This window comes from Ambystoma mexicanum, chromosome 3q (genome assembly GCF_040938575.1).
Source record: "Ambystoma mexicanum isolate Mex_15411 chromosome 3q, UKY_AmexF1_1, whole genome shotgun sequence".
NCBI lineage: Eukaryota > Metazoa > Chordata > Amphibia > Caudata > Ambystomatidae > Ambystoma > Ambystoma mexicanum.
This window is the reverse complement of record NC_090926.1, coordinates 592572904-592592139: the sequence shown is the minus strand read 5'-3', so window position 1 is coordinate 592592139 and position 19236 is coordinate 592572904. Positions and strand designations below refer to the sequence as shown.

The 19236-nt window shown below is 48.2% G+C and overlaps 1 protein-coding gene across 2 annotated transcripts in view; it reads right to left on the bottom strand.

The window, feature by feature from the left end:
• The window catches only part of L3MBTL2 (L3MBTL histone methyl-lysine binding protein 2), a 1258415-nt gene that overhangs the window by 1181749 nt on the left and 57430 nt on the right, over nt 1-19236 (bottom strand). The gene's annotated exons all lie outside the window — the stretch shown is intronic.

The following is a 19236-nucleotide window of genomic DNA, read 5'->3' as shown; positions in this document are numbered from 1 at the left end:
GTAGGGAAAATCCTATCCGGAATAGCAAGTGATAGCTTGAAAATTGGGACTTGTAAAGTCTGAGGTCTAGGTAAAAAGTTGAAATATCAATGGGTAGGGGGTTTCCTGAAACAGCATGGGATACAGCTGGCTCGGATACAAGAAACCCATATTGTATGCAAAGACTTGGATTTACTCATGAGATGATGGGAAGGGACAGTGGTTGGAACATCTTATTCTAAATACCTGAGAGGGGTGTTAATTTGGTTAGTGGCAGGTGTGCCCCTACAGGTAGGCAAGGTGGTAACTGATGAGGCCGGAAGCACGGTGGCACTTCAGGGTGTATTGGAAGGCAGAGACATTTGCGTGGTCAATTCTTATGCTGATTACAAGGAATACTTCCCATCAGTGATGCAATTGGTGGGAGTGTGTCGTGTGGGGTTGTTTATATGGTTAGGGGATTTTAATTGCCTTTTAAACCCTAGCTTGGACAGTACAGGGAGCTCAGGTTTACTGAAAAACCATGCAGTGTCGTCTCTGCGGAAGATAGTGGGGGATTGGGTCTTGGTGGAGTTGTGGAGGGACTCTCATGGGCAGGATCGTGGTTACTCTTGCTTCTCTGGTGTGCATGGATCTTATTCACAACTGAACTACTTGTTTGTTCGAGGCGGAGCATGTCCGTAGGTTTAGCGGTACCCAATATTTAGAAATGATCATTTTGGACCACTCACCCTTGGTGACGAACATGGGGGGACACGGCAGAGGTCATCACTGTATTCCTGGAGACTTTCAGTTGCGGCTCTGGAGGATGGGACATTCAAAGAGATGCTCAGGGAAGAGATGTTCATTTTTATTTTTGAACAATAAGGGCTTGGTGGAAAGGTGGGGAACCCTGTGGGAGGCGTTCAAGGTCACAGGTAGGGGAATTAGTATAGCTAAATCAGTAGGGGTCAGGAGAAGTTGCAGCAATTGGAAGGGGAGATAACTAACCTAGACCAGGAAACAGCAGCGGGACGGGGCAGAGGCACGGAATTAACTGACACTTTGGCATCTCATCAGAAGGCAGAGGACTCACTTTCCAGATTTGATGAGTCAGAGGGACATGCGGATTCAGAGAGAGGGAGATAAAGCAGGGCGACTATTGACCTGGCTGATCCGGCGGGTGCAGCCTCGGCACACCATAACTCTGATTAGACAGGATTCTGGGGACTTAACCATCACTCAAGCAGGAATCAATGAAACTTTTCAATACTTCTATCAATCTTTGTGCACGAGTGAAGAGACATATTCGAATGATGATGCACGGGAACTCCTAATATGGCAGAATTGCCGGTCCTCGCGAGCTGTGCATGGGAGAAGCTGGATGGGCCAATTGAAGAATCCGAAATATGTGAGGCACTGTGGGCGATGGGAAAAGATAAATCTCCAGGAGGGGATGGACTCCTGGTGGAGTTCTACTGCAGGTTCGAGGAGCTATCGGTCCCCCGACTTAAGAAAGTCTATGACGAGACCTTTGAGACATGGATTCTCCCAAAATCAATGCGGGAAGCGATAATAACGGTCCTATTAAAGGAACGTAAAGACACCCTCGAGTGCGCATCCTATCGCCCGATTTCGTTATAAGATGTTGATGCGAAAATTCTTGGAATGTACTGGCTACCAGACAGTCCGGAGTGACCTCATGTCTGGTACACCCGGACCAGTGAGGGCTCGTAGGGGGACGGAACACCAAAATTAATCTTCACTGTCTGCACCATGTGATGGACCAGGTTAGGGATTCTCGGGAAGACATGGCGATGGCCTCCTTAAATGTCATGAAGGCCTTCGACTCTGGAGTTGGAATGGCTGTTTCAGGTGCTGTGAGCCTATGGGTTTGGGGACAACATATGTTGGTGGTTACGACTACTATACAATAAACCAATGGCCAGAGTAAAGACGAATGATTGGGTGTCACAGCGATGAACATTAAGTAGAGGGACATGGCAGGGGTGCCTGGTCTCCTCAATATTGTTTTCAATGGTGCTGGAATCATTGACAAGGTATCTCAGGAAGGAAATGGAGGACGCAGGCATTCTGGTGGGAGGGGTATGACGCGTGATCTCCCTGTATGCGGATGACTTGTACGTGGGGAACACGCTAGACAACCTACCAATTCTGTTAGAAGTGCTGGGCAATTTCCGGATGTTATCGGGCTACCGCATCACATAGAAAAATCGGGGTTGTTCCCGTTAGGAGGTCCTCACAATCGGGACCCTACTGTCCTGACTGGGGACTCAGATGGGCGGGGGAGTCGTTACCTTATCTGGGCATCCATATTTTTCACAGAGACATTTGCATATAATACAGGTAGTGCACTTTCAGGTATTGGAGGACTCGGTCCAATTTTGGAAGAAATTACCATTATCATTGATGGGCAGAGCAGCTTTATGCAAAATGGTTATTCTCCCGAGACTCCTTTGCTATTTTACCAACATCCCAAATGCCATCAAGAAGGGCCTCTTTAAGATGGTGAACGATTGGGTTGGGAAGCTACTGTGGAATTCGGGAGAAGAAGGGTCTCACGGGCAACGCTACGACGTCTGCATCAGCAAGGAGGCCTCAATTTACCGAATTATGTGCAGCGCAGCTAGAGGTGGTGTTGATGTGGGCAGATACTTGGGGGGGTGGAGGGGGAGCTGCTGTCAGGTTTATTGGGGAGTCTCCCGGCTCATCCAAGTGGGGTGGAATTACTGTGGGGAACCTTCAGGGGGAAGGTGATCACACATGTTTTCCAGGTAGTGTGGGAGATCTGGAAGGAACTTCTGAAAAGTAAGCAGGTACTGGGACTCTTTAGTGCATACCTACCGTGGAGTGCGGATTTGAGGCTCTGGTCGTCCGTACGAAGAATGGGGTTCTCAGGGTTGATGGAGAAGGGGTATGGTTCGGTGGGGGCCTTGTTTGAAGGAGGGAAGGTGATACCATTTGAGTAATGGAGGCAGCAAAATCAGATCTCCAGAGGGCAGTTCCTAGCCTATGGGACAATGGTTAAGCGCTTAGCAAGAATGTGGGCGAACATCACGGAGGAACCCACTACGAATCCATCAATGCAAGTGCTGCTGAAGCAGTGGGGTGGGAGGGCCAGGATTTCTCATATCTATCATACAAAAGGTGAGCTGTTTCCCAGGGAGGAGCTAGCAGTTAAGGCCAAGTGGGAAAGAGATGAGTGGGAACAGATCTCGGAAGCAGATTGGGAGACAATGTGGGAGCAGATCCGAAAAACCTCGAGAAATGCCATATTTCAATTGATACCATTCAATGTCCTGCATAGGGTATATGTTAACCCCGTGAATTTACACGCAATGAACAATACTTTCAGTGCCGATTGTCCGAGATGTGGGGCTGGGCTGACAGGAATCTAGCATATGATGTGGGGATGTTTAGTGATCATAGACTTCTGGCAAGCAGTAGTATCAAAATTCTATTGACTACTGGGTTCTAGTTTTGAATGTGTCCCAAGAATATGCTTATGGGGATTATTGCCAAGTGGGAAACGCCATAAAATGCAGAAACAACTAGCCCCATTTATGCTAGTACTGGCCAAAAGGAGGGTGGCCATAGCATGGAAGAAACCCCAGGGTCCGTCCTTGAGGCAGTGGATGAAAGATATCCGTAGGTGGGGGATGGTACAGCTAGATATCCTGCAGCGGACCCGGGACTCGATGTTGGAAGACGGGGTGGGGGTAGATTGGAGCCAGCTGTTAAATGAGTTAAACTCCTCAGCAGACTTGAAGCCCCCTTGAGTGTGGGAGTGGGTGCTTGTTGGACTGGAGGGAGGAGGTGTTAGATGGAAGGGAGATAGGTGACACATGGGCAGTCAAATGGGATGAATGGGAAAGTAATGGAACCGGGATGTTGAATACACATTGTTGTGCCCCAGCTGGGCTCTTGTACCCTTGAACTCTACCTTCGGTTCCAGAAGAGCTTATGTCAGAAGAATCCTGAATGAAACGTTTGCAGGACTCTCTACATGAGGCAAGTGGCATTGACACTTCCCCTGAAATTGAATTCGGTAGGGCTGATCCAGGAGATCATGCTGAAGGAAATTATAGAATGCTTATGACTAGAGTAATGGAGTACATCGAGTGGTCTAGACCCACACCTGCTTTCGAGCAGGATGACTTACCCGATATACTCGACAAAGGTCTGCAGGAAGTCCCTATTGTACCATTTCATAAAGATTTACAAAAGAGGGTATCTTCCAACTGGGAAAACACCTGAAATTATCCCAGCAGTTAGTAAAAGGTTAACAGCTAAATATAGAGCATCAGCTTCGGACCCTCTATGTCTTTCACAGCACCCACACCAGAAAGCCTGGTTGTACAGGCTGCAACCTCTTTGGCAAGCAAAATTCCTATCCCAAAATCCCGCAAGATAGGGATGACAAGAAATATGATGCCATGGCCAAGAAGGTTTTCTCGGCCGGTAGTATGGCAAAGTCTGCTAATGCCACATGTACGCTGGCAAGGTTTACTCACACCCTTTGGGAGTGTATTTCAATGGCGGCTGACCATTTCCCCAAAGGGGAGGAACTGGGCGGTTTCTTGAACCTTATCAAGGATGGAAAGGACGCTATGCGCGAATCCTTCTGGACTGGTCTCAACTCTGTTGACAGCATCGGCAGGGCAACGGCGGCTAGTACAGTAATCCGCAGGTTTGCGTGGTTGCGGAAGTCAAGATTTGCCCCAGACGTACAGTCCAGACTTCTCAACATGCCCTTAGACGGCACACATCTATTTGGGAATAAACCCATTATTCTGCATTCGGAAGAGGCAGAGGAAGGAACAGGTAAGTAACTTGTTCCTTCTCCAGCATGGGGTCTGGCATGGATTCACATGCTCATGAATATAGCAGTACACACATGCACAACCACGGGAGGTGGCAAAAGGCTCAACATTAAGCAATACATAAACTCAACATTAAGCAACTCTTACCTCCTCACCAGGCCCTTTAGGCGAACAGGTTGCGCAGCACTGCTTGGCCGACCCTGGACTCCTCCCTGGAATCCCGATCGATGCAGTAGAATTTCGTGAAGGTGTGCGTCGACCTCCATGTAGCAGCCCTGCAGATGTCCAGCAGGGGCACTCCAGACAAGAACGCCATGGTAGCAGCTATCGCTCTGGTCCAATGGACTCTCGGACAGCCGGGCAGCGGTCGGTTTACCAACCGGTGACAGTGCATGATACAGCCGGAGAGCCATCTGGAAATGGAAGCCTTCGAGAGAGCCTTCCCTTGATTCACAGGCCCAAAGTTCACAAAAAGCTGTGACGTCTTCCGAAAACTCTTTGTGCGGTCCACGTAGAACTTCAGCGCTCTAGCTACATCCAGCGAGTGCAAAATCCTCTCAGCGGCGACGAAGGCGACGGGAAGAAAACTGGTAACACCAAGGGCTTGGTGAGGTGGAAGTCCGACGGTACCTTGGGCATGAAGGAGGGATGTGTCCTGAGCACCACCCTCGTGTCGTGAAAAGTCAAGTATGGAGGCTTGCAAGATAGGGCCTAAATCTCTCCCATGTTCCGTGCGGAGGTGATGGCCACAAGAAAAGCTGTTTTCCACGATAGGAACTTCAATGGTGCTGTATGCATAGGCTCGAAAGGAGCCCCCATGAGCCTAGTCAGCACCACGTTAAGCTCCCACGCCGGGGCTGGGGCCTTTAACCGCAGGAACGAGCGGAATAGTCCCTTCATAAATTTCTTCACCAGGCGATGAGTCCACAAGGACACCCGTCCTGTTGTCCTGGTGTATCTGGAGATGGCAGCCAGATGTATCTTGATGGAGGCGTGAGCTAGTCCAGCCTTGGCCAACAACAGTAGGTACGGCAGTACTTGAGGGGCCGTAATCCTTAGAGGGTTAATCTTCTGTGCCCGGCACCAGACAGAGAACCTCTTGCATTTGTGTCTGTGACACTTGAGAGTTGAGGACGCCCTGGCCTTTGCAAGAACCTCTCTGCAGTCGGCCGGTATATCGTATCCCCCCAAACTCTAGTGCTGCAGGAGCCAGGCCTGCACTTTCAGCGACTTCGGGTCGTGATGGAGAATGGCGCCTCCTTCTCTTGAGAGACGATCCGCATCCACGGGCAGTCTGACTGGTGGGGACGTCGATAAGTCCAGAAGGTCTGGGAACCAGATCTGTCACGGCCACGCCGGTGCAACGAGGATCATCCTGCCCAGGGACCTCTTGATCTGGTTGACGAGCCGGAGTAGCAGTGGCAACGGCGGGAAAGCATAGAGCAACAGGTTGTCCCAGGGGAACGAGAAAGTATTGCCCATGCTCCTCGGTTGGGGGAACCTGCTGGCGAACCTCTGGCACTTGGAGTTCGTCGCCGTCGCGAAGAGATCGACCTGAGGTCTACCCCACAGCCTGAAGAGTCGATCCACTTGATCCTGGCGTAGCTCCCACTCGTGGCGGTATCAGGTATTAATATCGCCACATATATGGTCGCCGTAAATAATATCGCCGGGAAAATGTCGTGGCAATATTATTTGGGTGACCATATATGTGGCGATAGGGGCAATTTTTTTAAAAAAAAATATAAAATTTGGGGGTTGCGGGGGTGTCCCCCGCATGTTCTATACAATAGTGTCGCCACAAAAAACGACAATTTTTCGGCAATATTTTTGTGGCGACATTACATGGAACCCTCGTGGCACGAGCGCAACTCCCTGCTGAGTGAGTCGGCGATGGTGTTCTTTATCCCTGCCAGATGAAAGGGTACCAGAAACATCCCCTGGTCGACGACCCAGTGCCACAGATCCTGGGCTTCCTTGGACAGGGCTGGGGATCTGGTTCCACCCTGCTTCCTGATGTAGAACATCGTGGTGGTGTTGTCGGTGAAGATCCTCACCACCTTGCCCTTGAGGGACGGAAGAAAAGACCTGAGGGCCCAAAACACTGCGCGGAGCTCCAGAATGTTGATATGAAGCTGTTTTTCCTCCGGGAGCCAAAGGCCTCTTGCGTGGAGATCTCCGGTATGCGCTCCCCACCCTTCCAGGGAGGCATCCGTCACCACCGTTACCTGGTGTGCTGTGGTCTGAAAGTCTGCGCCCGCCGTCAGATGAGTGCTGGCGTCCCACCACCGGATCGCTCGTCGGAAGGTCTCGTTGAGCGGTATCCTGTCCTCGAAGCTGCCCCTCGCCTGGATCCAGCGTGCGTCGAGGAACTCTTGCAGTGGACGCATTCGAAGTCTGCACAGGCGTACCAGATAGATGCAGGAGGACATCATCCCGAGAAGGGATTTGATGGATCTTACCCTGGCTACGTCCGTGGCTAGCAGGCGTTGCACCTTGCCCGGGATGGCTTTCGTCAGACGACGAGGCCAGCTGTGCCACTGTGTCGAGCTTGGCTCCCAGAAACAGGGCGACCTGCGAAGGGACCAGGTGGGATTTGGGGAAGTTGATGGAGAACCCCAGGTCCGTGAGTAGCTGGACGGTCTTCGATGTGTGTTCTATGGCGAGCTCCCTTTTCCTTGCTCGGATGAGCAAGTCGTCCAGGTATGGAAAAACCTGGATCCCTTGAAGGCGTAGCCACGGCGCCACCGTTGTTAGGCACTTGGTGAATACCCTGGGTGCCGACTTTAATCCGAACGGGAGGGCCTTGAACTGGTAGTGCCGACCTTGGACCACGAACCTGAGGAACTTTCGGTGTCCTTTTAGAATGGGGATGTGGAAGTAGGCATCCTCCAAGACCAACGACGACAGGAAATCGTCCTCCTCCAGCTGTCCCAGCACGTGCTGGAGGGTGACCATCCGGAACTTCTGAGCCTTGATGTACTTGTTCAGTCGCCGCAGGTCCAGGATGGGACGCCACCCTCCTGTATTCTTCTTTACGAGAAAGTATCTTGAGTAGACCCCGGAGACCTGAAGTCTCTTTGGGACGAGCTCGATGGCACCTTTCTTGAGCATCGCCCTTACCTCCAGCAGCAGCTGGGGTACGTGGTTTTCCTTCCTGGCCACGGGTGGCACGCGAGGGCACTTCTTTAGAAACTCGAAGGCGTGCCCCTGGGCAAGGGTTTCCAGCACCCAACGGTCGGTGGAGATGGACTCCCATACGCTGACGAACTTTGCCAGCCGGCCTCCCACCGGGGTGTTTCGGTGGGGGCCCGACACCACGGTCGGTTCAGTCCTGTTTCGAGGCCACCTTGCCGCCTTGACCTCCCTGGCGACGACGGCGGGAACCTCCAGACTTTCCCTGTCCTCTATAGGCCTTCTGCGATGAGGAACGGGCTGCTTGACGGTAGGTAGAGGAGCCGCTGCCGGAACCTCTGGAGGCCCCTTTTGCTTGCCTCCGGTGTTCCGAAAGGACGGCCGTAGTTGCTGGAGAACTCCCAGGGCCCTGGCTGTCTCCGTGTCCGTTTTGATGGCTTGCAGGGACTCATCGACTGTCTTCCCAAACAGGTTGTTCCCGTCGAAGGGCATGTCCAACACTTTGGCTTATACGTCCTGGCGGCAATCCGTCGCCTTAAGCCATCCGCGCCGTCTGAGGCAAACACTGTTGCCCAACTGGCGGAAACCGGTGTCAACGATGTCCATCGCCACCATTATGGCGTGATCCGACGCCACCTCGCCTTCTTGCAATATTTCCAGGGCTTCTGCCCTCTTGTCGTCCGGCAGGAAGTCCAACAAGGGAGCAATTTTACACCAAAGTTCCCTGTGGTAACGGGCAACGATAGCCAGGGCGTTGGCCGCCTTAATAGTCGTCGCCGCTGACGTGATGACTCGTCGTCCCATTGCGTCGAGCTTCTTTCCCTCGCCGTCCGGCGGTGAAGTAGATGTCGATGCCGATGCCCCCCCCCGCCTTCTTCCTGGCCGCCGCCGAGACGACTGAATCCGAGGTCGGCTGTGCTCTAAGGCATAGAGGGGCCGCGTCGGGGACCCGGTACTTCTTTTCATATCAGTCCCTTTTTGCCGGCGTCGTGGACGTGTTCTTGAGGAGGGAGAGCCCCTCGTCCCAGATGTCATCCAGAAGAGGTACCGCGAGGACCGTCTTCCTCTTGCCCTCTCGACGTTGATAGAGGAACCCCTCCTTCTTTTCTTCGGGGCAGAGCTGGAAAAGCTCGGATGTCCTGGAGATCATCGCATGGAAGGATCCAATCTCATCGGGCGGGGAAGCCCAGGGAGGGGGGGGGACGATGGGAGGTCCACCCCGCCGTCGCCGCCCGGGTCGTCTGTGGCCGTGTCCGTTCCTGTGTCATACCCGCGGACCGTGGATGGGGAGGAGGGTTGAGCAGGCCTCGAGGGCTGGAAGGGTGTAGGAGGATGTGTTCTTCTCCTCTTGGGTGGTGGACTTCCCGACGGGCCTGCCCCTGGCTCCTCCGTCTAGCCTGGCTCCGGCTCCTCCGTCGGAGGTAAAGGCAATCTAGTCCTTATTTCAGAGCATAAGGATTGAATTGCCATCAAAATGGCCGCCGAGTTGTCCTGCGGCACTGGCTGCGGCACTTGCTGCGACGGGCGCAACGGTTGGTCTGGTGTCCCGTCAGCGCCGCCGTCGCTTCCGTCGTCCCCCTCGTCAGGATGCCTCTCGACGGGCCGGTCCTCCTCCATGCCCGCGTCGTGGCTCTCAGGGACTTCGACAAGTTCCTCCTCGGAGGTTGTGTCTGAATCCACGACGGCCACTGGCACCCCCCTCTTTCTCCGCCGAGGGATTGGTGGGGGTTCTTTCGATGGGCTTGAAAGATGCCTCCCTCCGAGGTGGCAGGGAGACTCTGGGCCCCGAGGCCGCTACCACAGGTGTAACCTCCCCAGGCGGCGCCAGGGTTACCGCGACCTCCTCGATAGAGGCCTTGGCTGGGTGAATCAAGGCCTTAGTCACCGAATGCGTGCTTGTGGCCTTCACCTTGGGGGAGGGCTCCCCGCCTCGCTCCCCATCAGCCGAAATCTTCGAGATCGACCAGGGCCTCTCCAGAAGCTTGGCCGGGTTCTCGGATTTCCTCTTGGCCGAGCCAGAGCGTTGGCTCGTGGTCGATGGCGCCGGGGAGGATGCGCCCTGCCTGGCAGCCGAGGAGCCCGACAGTTCGGCGCTCCCGGTGCCCGCGGATTCACAGTGCTTAGCCTTCTGTTGAGCCCCCGTCGCCAGGGCGCCCTCACAGGACTTAGAAGACCGCTCGGATTTTTTCTTTTTCTTCTCACCTGACGGGCTCTTTCCCTCCACCCAGTTGGCGAGACAAAGATGGCGGTCCCTCATGGTCCGCTCCGACATGTTCCCGCAAAACGCACAGTCCTCCTCCACGTGCGTTTTGTCCTTGTGAAGACAGTAGAGACATAAGGAATGCTCGTCTTCCTTGAACACGTTCTGCAGTTGGCATCCAGGACAGGCCCTGTACAGCTTCCCGGGCGTCAAGCTCCCTTTCTCCTGGGCCATGTCTGGGGTAGGCCTCAGAAACTTCTGGAATCCTCCAAAAGCGTGGTTTGACGAAATCTTCACCCTTGAGGGGCGTAGAAACTTCCGAAACGGGTCCCCGTTGATCGGATGTAAAGACGGTGGAGCTTGAGGCTCAATTTAACCGAAAAATTAGAAATTCTCTTTGAAAAAGCGCGAAAACGCAGCAAAAGCTTGAGAGCTATAGCGCGAGGACTCCCAACACTTGAACGTGCGGTACAAATTTGAGGATGGCTGCCGGAGGCGGGGCTTAGGGAGAGGGCAGTCATTGGCTGTGGGCAGTATGACCCAGAGATCAGTAATTGGTTACTACTATGAAAGAAAGATCAGAAACTAAACGGATACTGATTTTTTTCTGTACCGAGGATTCCCAGCCTGACGACAGGGAATATTCATGAGCATGTGAATCCATGCCAGGCCCCATGCTGGAGAAAGAGGTCAAAGACGATTCCTGCGTGGTGGACAGGGTAGAGGTACTAAAACCGCAACAGCAGGTGCTACTTTACCCTCAGCATCTGCGTCAGCCGCCCCAAACCCTCTCTGAGGTCTTCCATCACAAGACAGTAGTAGGAGGCAGATTAACACAACATCTGACAGGCTATAACTTCAGATGCTTGGGCATTGGAGACAACTGCCCAAGGTTGCTGCCTACCTTTCCTACAAACACCTCAGAGTCATCCACCGGGGGACAACTCTTTGAAGGTTCCAAAATTCGCTCCTTATGCAGGAGATTTTAACCCTGCTAGAGAAAGGTGCTAGAGAACCAGTACCTGTAGCGGAGAGGAACAATGGATGGTATTCCCCATATTTTCTGATTCCGAAAAAGGACGGAGGATTGAGACCCATCTTGGAATTAAGAGACTTGAAAAAGTTCCTCAGGAAAGACAAGTTCAAGATGGTAACTCTTTCTCAGATCCTTCAGGCCCTCTAGCTTCAGGATTGGTTGGTATCATTGGACCTTCAGCATGCTTACTTCCATGTGCCAATCCATCACAAACACAGAAAGTACCTGAGGTTTGCCATTGGCAACTCTCACTATCAGTTTCGAGTTCTGCGTGGGCTGACCTACGCCCCAAGGGTTTTCACCAAGTTAATGGCAGTTGTAGCAGGGAGTCTCAGGAGAGGGGGGATTCACATCTACCCCTACCTAGATGATTGGTTGATCAGGGCAAATTCCCCAGAACAAGCTCTAGATCTTCTAAATTACGTTTGCCACTCCCTCCACAGACTGGGCTTCTCCCTCAACTTCAAGAAGTCCCAAATTATACCATCACAAAGATCCCATTTCTGGATGCATCCCTAGGAAAAGCCTCGCCACCAGAGGAGAGGGCAGAAGACATTCCACAGATGGTGACAAAATTCCAGAATGCCCAGCATCTTCCGGCCTACGGCTTTCTGAGGTTGCTCGGCCTCATGGCATCCTGCATTTTTCTGGTGCCAGAGGGTCGCCTGAGAATGAGATCTCTCCAATGGGCTCTAAGGACCCAGTGGTCACAGTTCTCGGGAAGGATGTCAGATCTCCTACAAATCCCAAACAGAGTCTCACTGGATCTTCAGTGGTGGGCCTGTTGAGAGAACATTTTGAAAGGAAAACCTTTTTGGCAACCACGGGCGGAGAGAACAGTAGTGACGGGTGCCTCATTCACGGGGTGGGGAGCCTGTACCAATGATTTGACCATCAGCGGTCGTTTGTCTCCATCAGAGTCCAAACTACATATCAACCTTTTAGAGCTGAGGGCAATCAGACTAGCGCTGAAGGCCTTCCTGCCATCTGTACAGGGAAAGAATATCCTGCTAATGACAGACAACACTGTAGCCATGTACTACCTCAAAAAAAGAGGAGGTGTAGGGTCACTACCACTGTGCAAAGAGGCTATGCAGCTCTGGTTATGGGCAATACAAGAAGGAATCTCTCTGTCAGCAGTTTATCTTGCCGGAGAGAAGAATACAACGGCGGACGCTCTGAGCAGGCAGTACTTCAAGAGAACTTCACCCTTTGGGGAACACCGCAAGTGGATCTGTTCGCGACTAATGTCAACCGGAAGTGCGAACTGTACTGCTCCAGGGAATTTCTCCCGAGAGGAGCTCTAGGAGACGCGTTCGTAGTGGACTGGGAATTTCCACTCCGCTACGCGTTTCCTCCAGTCCCCATCATTCCTCATGTAATAAGGAGGTTGAGGAAGTTCAGGAAAACCATGATCGTAATTGCCCCGGATTGGGCCAGGAGAACGTGGTACCCAGACCTTCTGGACATGTCAATCTGTCCTCCGATTCCTCTTCCACAATGAGATGATCTTCTCTCGCGAGAGGAAGGTCGGGTTATCCATCCGGATATCAGGACTCTCAGCCTTCACGCATGGTTTCTGAGAGGCTGGGATACAAAGATTGGGACCACCCGGACGACGTAATGGATGTTTTGCTTTCGGCCAGAAGGCCAGCAACCAAATCTTTATACCGCTGCCGTTGGAATATGTTTTGCAGCTGGTGTAGCGATAAGAATGTTGATCCTTTTTCATGCAATACACTGATGGTGTTATCTTTCCTGTTGCATTTAGCAAATCTGGGACTCAAGATTGGTATGATCAAAGGTTACCTAGCAGCGCTTTCCATATTCAAACGCACTGCTGAGGAAGTTTCCTATTTTAAAATACCTCTGGTAGTACAATTTTTGAAAGGGCTAACTAATGTTTATCCCCCTACTCCTTCTCAAGTCCCCCTGTGGGATCTAAATGTAGTCAAACTTCTTAATGGGTACTCCCTTTGAACCTCTTCATTCGTGCCCATTAAGACTTCTTACCGTTAAAACAGACTTTTTAGTGGCAATGACATCTGCCCGAAGGGTGAGTGAGCTACAGGCTTTGTCTTGCAAGCCTCCTCACACTGTTTTTCGCAAGGACAGAGTGGTACTAAAGGTGAAGCCTAGCTTCCTCCTTAAGATGATTTCTGAATGCCACATCACTCAAAAAATAACCTTGCCATCATTTTACCCTCCTCTACATCCAGGAAAAGAGGAAGAAAGGCTGCACTGACTCGATCCAAAGCGTGCTTTGAGCTTTTACATTAGCTGACTTGCTAAATAGAGACAAACTGAGCAATTATTTGTGGGTTACAGAGGTCATAAATTGGGCGTAGTCATTACCAAACAAACCATCTCTAGTTGAATTATTTTAAAATTACAGAATGTTATAAATTGGCCAGTAAAGACCCTCCAGAGCATATAAGGGCTCATTCAACCAGGGGCATCGCAGCTTCGTCAGCTCTCCAAAGAGGAGTACCAATAAAGGATATTTGTGCAGCTGCCACATATTCGCCTGCACACACCTTTACAAGATACTATAGTCTGGATTCCGCCACTAGCCAAGAATGTACATTTGGAATGGCAGTACTGCACTCTGTGCATACCTAAAGAACTTATATTTTACTCCCTCCTCCTGATCATATTACTGCTTTGGGAGAGTATCAAAGATAAGGAATACGTGGGAGGACACAATCCATTCGAAGAATAAGTTACTTACCCGTGGTAACGTTCTTTCAACTGGATGTTCCTCCCACGTATTCCTCATCGCCCCTCACACCCTTCCCTGCAGTAAAACTTCCCTTGTGGTTACAGTCTGCGCTCTCTCAAGGGTAGTAACCATCTAACTCAGGAGTATGCTTCGCTATTCAAAACGGAACTGAGCAACGGACGCTGCGCGCGCTACTTATGCCTGTGATGACGTCGACATCGGCCTCCGAGGGGCATCGACTCGACAGGCATCTACTGGGGAAAAATAATTTCCGAAGCAGAAAGCTGGATATTAGGAAATATCAAAGATAAGGAATACGTGGGAGGAACATCCAGTCGAAAGAACGTTACCATGGGTAAATAACTTGTTCTTCTCATTGGTTGCAGTTATCTTAACTACCATCTTCAGATCATATTCACAGAACACCCCTTTTTAGGATTTGTCCGTAGCAGGTCATGACATCATCAGACAGTTATACATTCACATACAAACATAATTAATTACAAATCCCAGCTGGCCTGAGACCTCCTAACTCTAAATGTAATTGCACATGGTTTGCACGAATACTTCAATGACATGAGGAGAAGGAGAATAAACAGGTTCCCTTTGAACTGACGATAACCATCTAACCCACCCCAACTAATGGCGTCTCCCGAACATTATAATGGTAGTCTATACGACTACCATTTCAGCACGCATGGCACATCCTGTGAAAACAATCAAAACCCATGAGTATTGTCGGTCATTCCGGCCTTGAGCGTCATTGCACTCCACGTTTATTGTTGGTCAAAAGCAAATGGCGGATCCCTCTGCAAGCTCCCGCGCACTTAAAAAAGATTACATCTGCCTTCTGAGAAACTACCAGGCCATAAAAACCCTGGCCGGTTTGTTAGCTGACCATCTGCTAAGGTCGTAGTTACTCATTACCTCTCCTCTGGGCTCTGAAACCCAGCAAAACCAGTTGTTCCCAGATGCTCAGAATTCACCTCACGAACTCCTGGCTGCAGAGTGTAATCAATTAATAAAGAAAGCATACCACAGGTATATTTATAAATTCCCTGTGTAAGTATATCAGTGTGCATGCCTGTTAAATAAACATTGTCTCTTCTTTACAGTGGGTTCTTCATGACAAGTCTCCTGCCTCACATGCGCATTATGAAACTCCTCATCGCCCAGCTTCTAGGCACTTCGTAGCACACCATATCTGGATCATGTTTATATTTCATTTGGCGATTTTGGCATATATCTTGCTACGCACGTGCAAATCTAATATGCATCAACTTGAATACAAAGTAACACGAAGTACCACATCCCATTCACATTTAACTACACTGGATACATATAAAATGGCAACACCGCACCAATTTCACCACACACCCAGTCACAAATATAGGGCGCAAAACGAGAACCCCTCTTCATCACTGAGACCTTTCTTGACCACCCCAACACCACTCTTGCCCTAACAAATTGCACACCATAGGAAAGCAGAGCATCAAATGAAAGGTCAGGGCAGCCGTTTCTTTTAATTTCAATGTCTGACATAATAAATTATCACACTGCAAAAATTGCAGAGCATTAGGCCAATGTGATATGAATACAGCCACTACAACAAAACACTACACGGGTGCTATGGTGAAGTGTGAGCAGGGAACGGAAGGGGTCACTGGCTTCCCATGCTGCTCGGAACGCAGGCTGGTACAATACAGTTCAGCGCATGTTCCGAGCATCCTGATTGATAGCGCCCCCCCATCAGGGTGCTAATGTTTGATGAGATTCTTTATACTAGGTTTTCTTAATTACACAAATAAATATAAGAATAAAAAAATTATACAGTCAAAAAAGGGAATTGTGTTTAAAACATAAGCAAGTAACAATTTGCAATTATAATACATTGGGGCTCATTACAAGTTTGGTGGTAACTCCAGAAATTACTGCCAAACTCATTTACTGTTACCGCCACCCAGTCCAATGGATTTACCACAACATTACAAGTGGTGGTATGGCCGTGTTAATCCCCGTTTTTGAAGTCTATAGTACTCCATGTGAATTGTTTTGGAATTTACCAAAGTAAATCCACTGCTCTTTTGAAGTGAAGTGAAAAATGTATTTCCAGCTTTATGCTGAAGGTAAATTGTTCACTTCTAAACTTCTAGTACAGCAGTGTTGGAAAGTGGTGGCAATGTGGCAGTAATTCCGTACTGCCATTTTGTTTCCTGTACCACAGTATTTATTTTTTTTTTATTTGCATTTGGTTCAAAGTACATAACAATTCATGTAGAACCTTTACAAAATTTAAAATATTACAGACAATCATTTTACAATTACAAAAATAGCTCTAATTCATTCTCAATGTGTTTACAAAAACTTGCCAATTCATATGTTAGGGGTTTGTGAAATCCCTGCATCATTGTGGACCACCGAACTTCAAGGCAGTCCTCAAATTCAATTTCCACGAATTTCATCAATTTAAGTGTCCTTATGTTCTTAAAATGCGGACAATACAATATTAGGTGTTTCAACGTTTCATAAGATTCATTACATTCAACAAAACGACATCCCACACAATTATTTGAATTATTCTTTTCCCAGTTCTTAGTTCTTTCTCTTGTATGGTATAGGTTTAATCTGAAGCGAATATATACCTTTCAGATATTTTCACAGGGAAATAACAAGACATGATCATAACGTGGAATACGCAGTTTAACATGTTTACTGTATTCCTTATAAAGCCCATAGGTCTTAATTAAATCGATTGTAGTACACCAATCCATTCCAAAGCGTTTTCTCTTAGCAAAACCAGGACGATATTGTATATCCTCAACAGTTATATTTACATTGTCTAAGATTTGTTGCATTTTCGATTGATAGTTAGAAAAGGATTTTAAGGTTCGAGAACCTAACATTTTATTTAATTCGATATACAATGAATTTGTTGGAGGATAATGAATCTTAACATAATTGGACAGCTGTCTCCATTTCCACCAACGGGATGATAATGAAACCAGACCCAATTCGTGTCGAATAATGGCATTAGGAATTGACATAGGGAGAAACATTGCAGATTTCAAAAGAGAGCCCTGTAAGCTATCAAGCACGCTTGTCATGTCACATAGACAAATATCTAATGTATATAGTATGACACTTTCAATTTTTAATGTCATAAAGTCTTTTAGCGGGATTAAAGAGAATTTGCAAAAGTGGCTATAGATCCTTTTCATTTGAGATAATAGTGGTCGAGTTTTATTTCTAATGACATTTGACCAAGTGTTAATGGAGTTGAGGGCTGATATATAATACCCTAGATAAAGAGCATTGTTCACACGACAAATTTGTGTATTCAATATTTTCCATCTAAAATTCGCTCTTTTTAATTTAATTTAATTCATAATGGCAGTTTTCGCTGGGTTAGGTGTCAAATTATGAGCTTTTGCGAAAGTCTCAAATAATGAGAGTTTAGTTTGAAGTCCTACCGTGGTAGGGTCAAACAAAACGATATTGTCAGCAAATGCAATCCATTTCAAATGAATACTCCCCACTTTGACAGAAAACAAATTCTCTTTTTCCCAGTTTTCACCGAGATCAGATAGGTATAGATTAAATAAGGTAGCCGCCAGGTTACAACCCTGTTTCACACCTATTGTTGTGCATATGGGGGCAGTGGTACCACCTTCTGGCGAGATTCTTATTCTATACGAAGTATTCGTGTGCACATTTATGATCCAATACATCAACACATTTGGAATCGCTAACTTCATCATTTTCTTCCACAATAAATTGCGGACCACTGTGTCAAAAGCTGAACTCATATCGATCATTGCTATATAAACAGGATTAGAATTCTTTTCTTTTGTTCCAGCAATAACATGCGACATGATAAAAGCATTTAAGGTTGTACTCATGGACTTCCTAAATCCAGTTTGGTATTTCGAGTACATGTCGTTCGCCCCAATTACTTTCTCCAATTCGTTTAAGAGAAGGATAGAAAAAATCTTAGCCTCAGTATCAATTAAAGATATTGGTCGATAATTTTCTGGGAGAGATGGATCACCCTTCTTAAATATGGGTACTATATTAGCAGTTAGCCATGAGGGTGGAACCTCCCCGGACCTAATAATAGAGTCGAACTTGAAATTTATGATTCCAGCCCAAAACACGGGATCCGCCTTATAAAGACATGGGGGAAGGCCATCAGGTCCTGCAGCTTTTGAATATGTCAACCTGGAAATTGCCCACATAATGTCAATGCAATCCCACTTCAACCTTGGGATATTAGAATATTCAAGAGAAACATCTGGGACAAAACGAAATTTACAAGGCAGTTGGTATTTAACCTTTATAAATGTTTGCCATGTCTGCTCAGGAATGCAATTTAACGAGAATAATGCCACACATCTATTGTCAGCTTTCAAGGTGCGCCAAATTACTTGTGTGTCATGAGCCAAGATGGCACGAATTAATGTACAATTCGTGTCGTTATAACTTGAAATACGAGCAGATCTCAAGTTGTGTTTATAGGCTGATAATATTGTATTCCTCCTTGCCTTGCTATCTTCGCTGCCCAAGTTGCTTTTCTTTAAATATCTCAATGCCCTATTATTCTCCCTTTTTAATAGTTTACATGTGTGATCATATGAATGTGTATGTTGCACGTTACTTTGTATATTGCCAAACCGCTCAAGAGCTGTTGCAACTATCTCAGAATAATGCATACACAATGTATATTCATAATTTCCCCCAGCTCGTCTAATCCTCTCAATCTCTGAGGAAATGTGTTTAACAACAAAGTTGCAAGTCCCTCGGTTCCATCTGATGGAATGCAGAGGACGGCCAATTTCAACCACTGCCAAGGTTATATTTGGCATAAGCGAATGACATTTTAGTTGAAAAGAAGTAGAGAGTTGTGCATGATCTATCTCAATCTGTCCTATTACTAGGGGTGCCATATGCATGATAAGATTATGAGATACAAATATATAATCTATCATTGAATGCATCGTGCCTCTTGCCCAAGTGTTTCCAAGATTCATGTCATCTCTGACCATTAAGTCCATATCCCACTCTGTGAGGAATTCTCTAAATTTAATTCCTCTCCTATAAGAAAGAGAGGACGATTTAATTTTATGGGTTACAGTCAACTCTCTACAGTCACAATTAAAGTCACCGCCTATAATGATTTCACAAGTCCGGTATTTACCAGATATATATAGTAAGCATGCATCTAGTTCGTCCAACATCTCGTCAACTGACAAGGCAGCGGGATTCCAATATAGGGAAATTATCATGAGTGAGGAATACCTAAATGAGGGTATTGCAAGATGGATCCCCAGTATACTAGCAGATT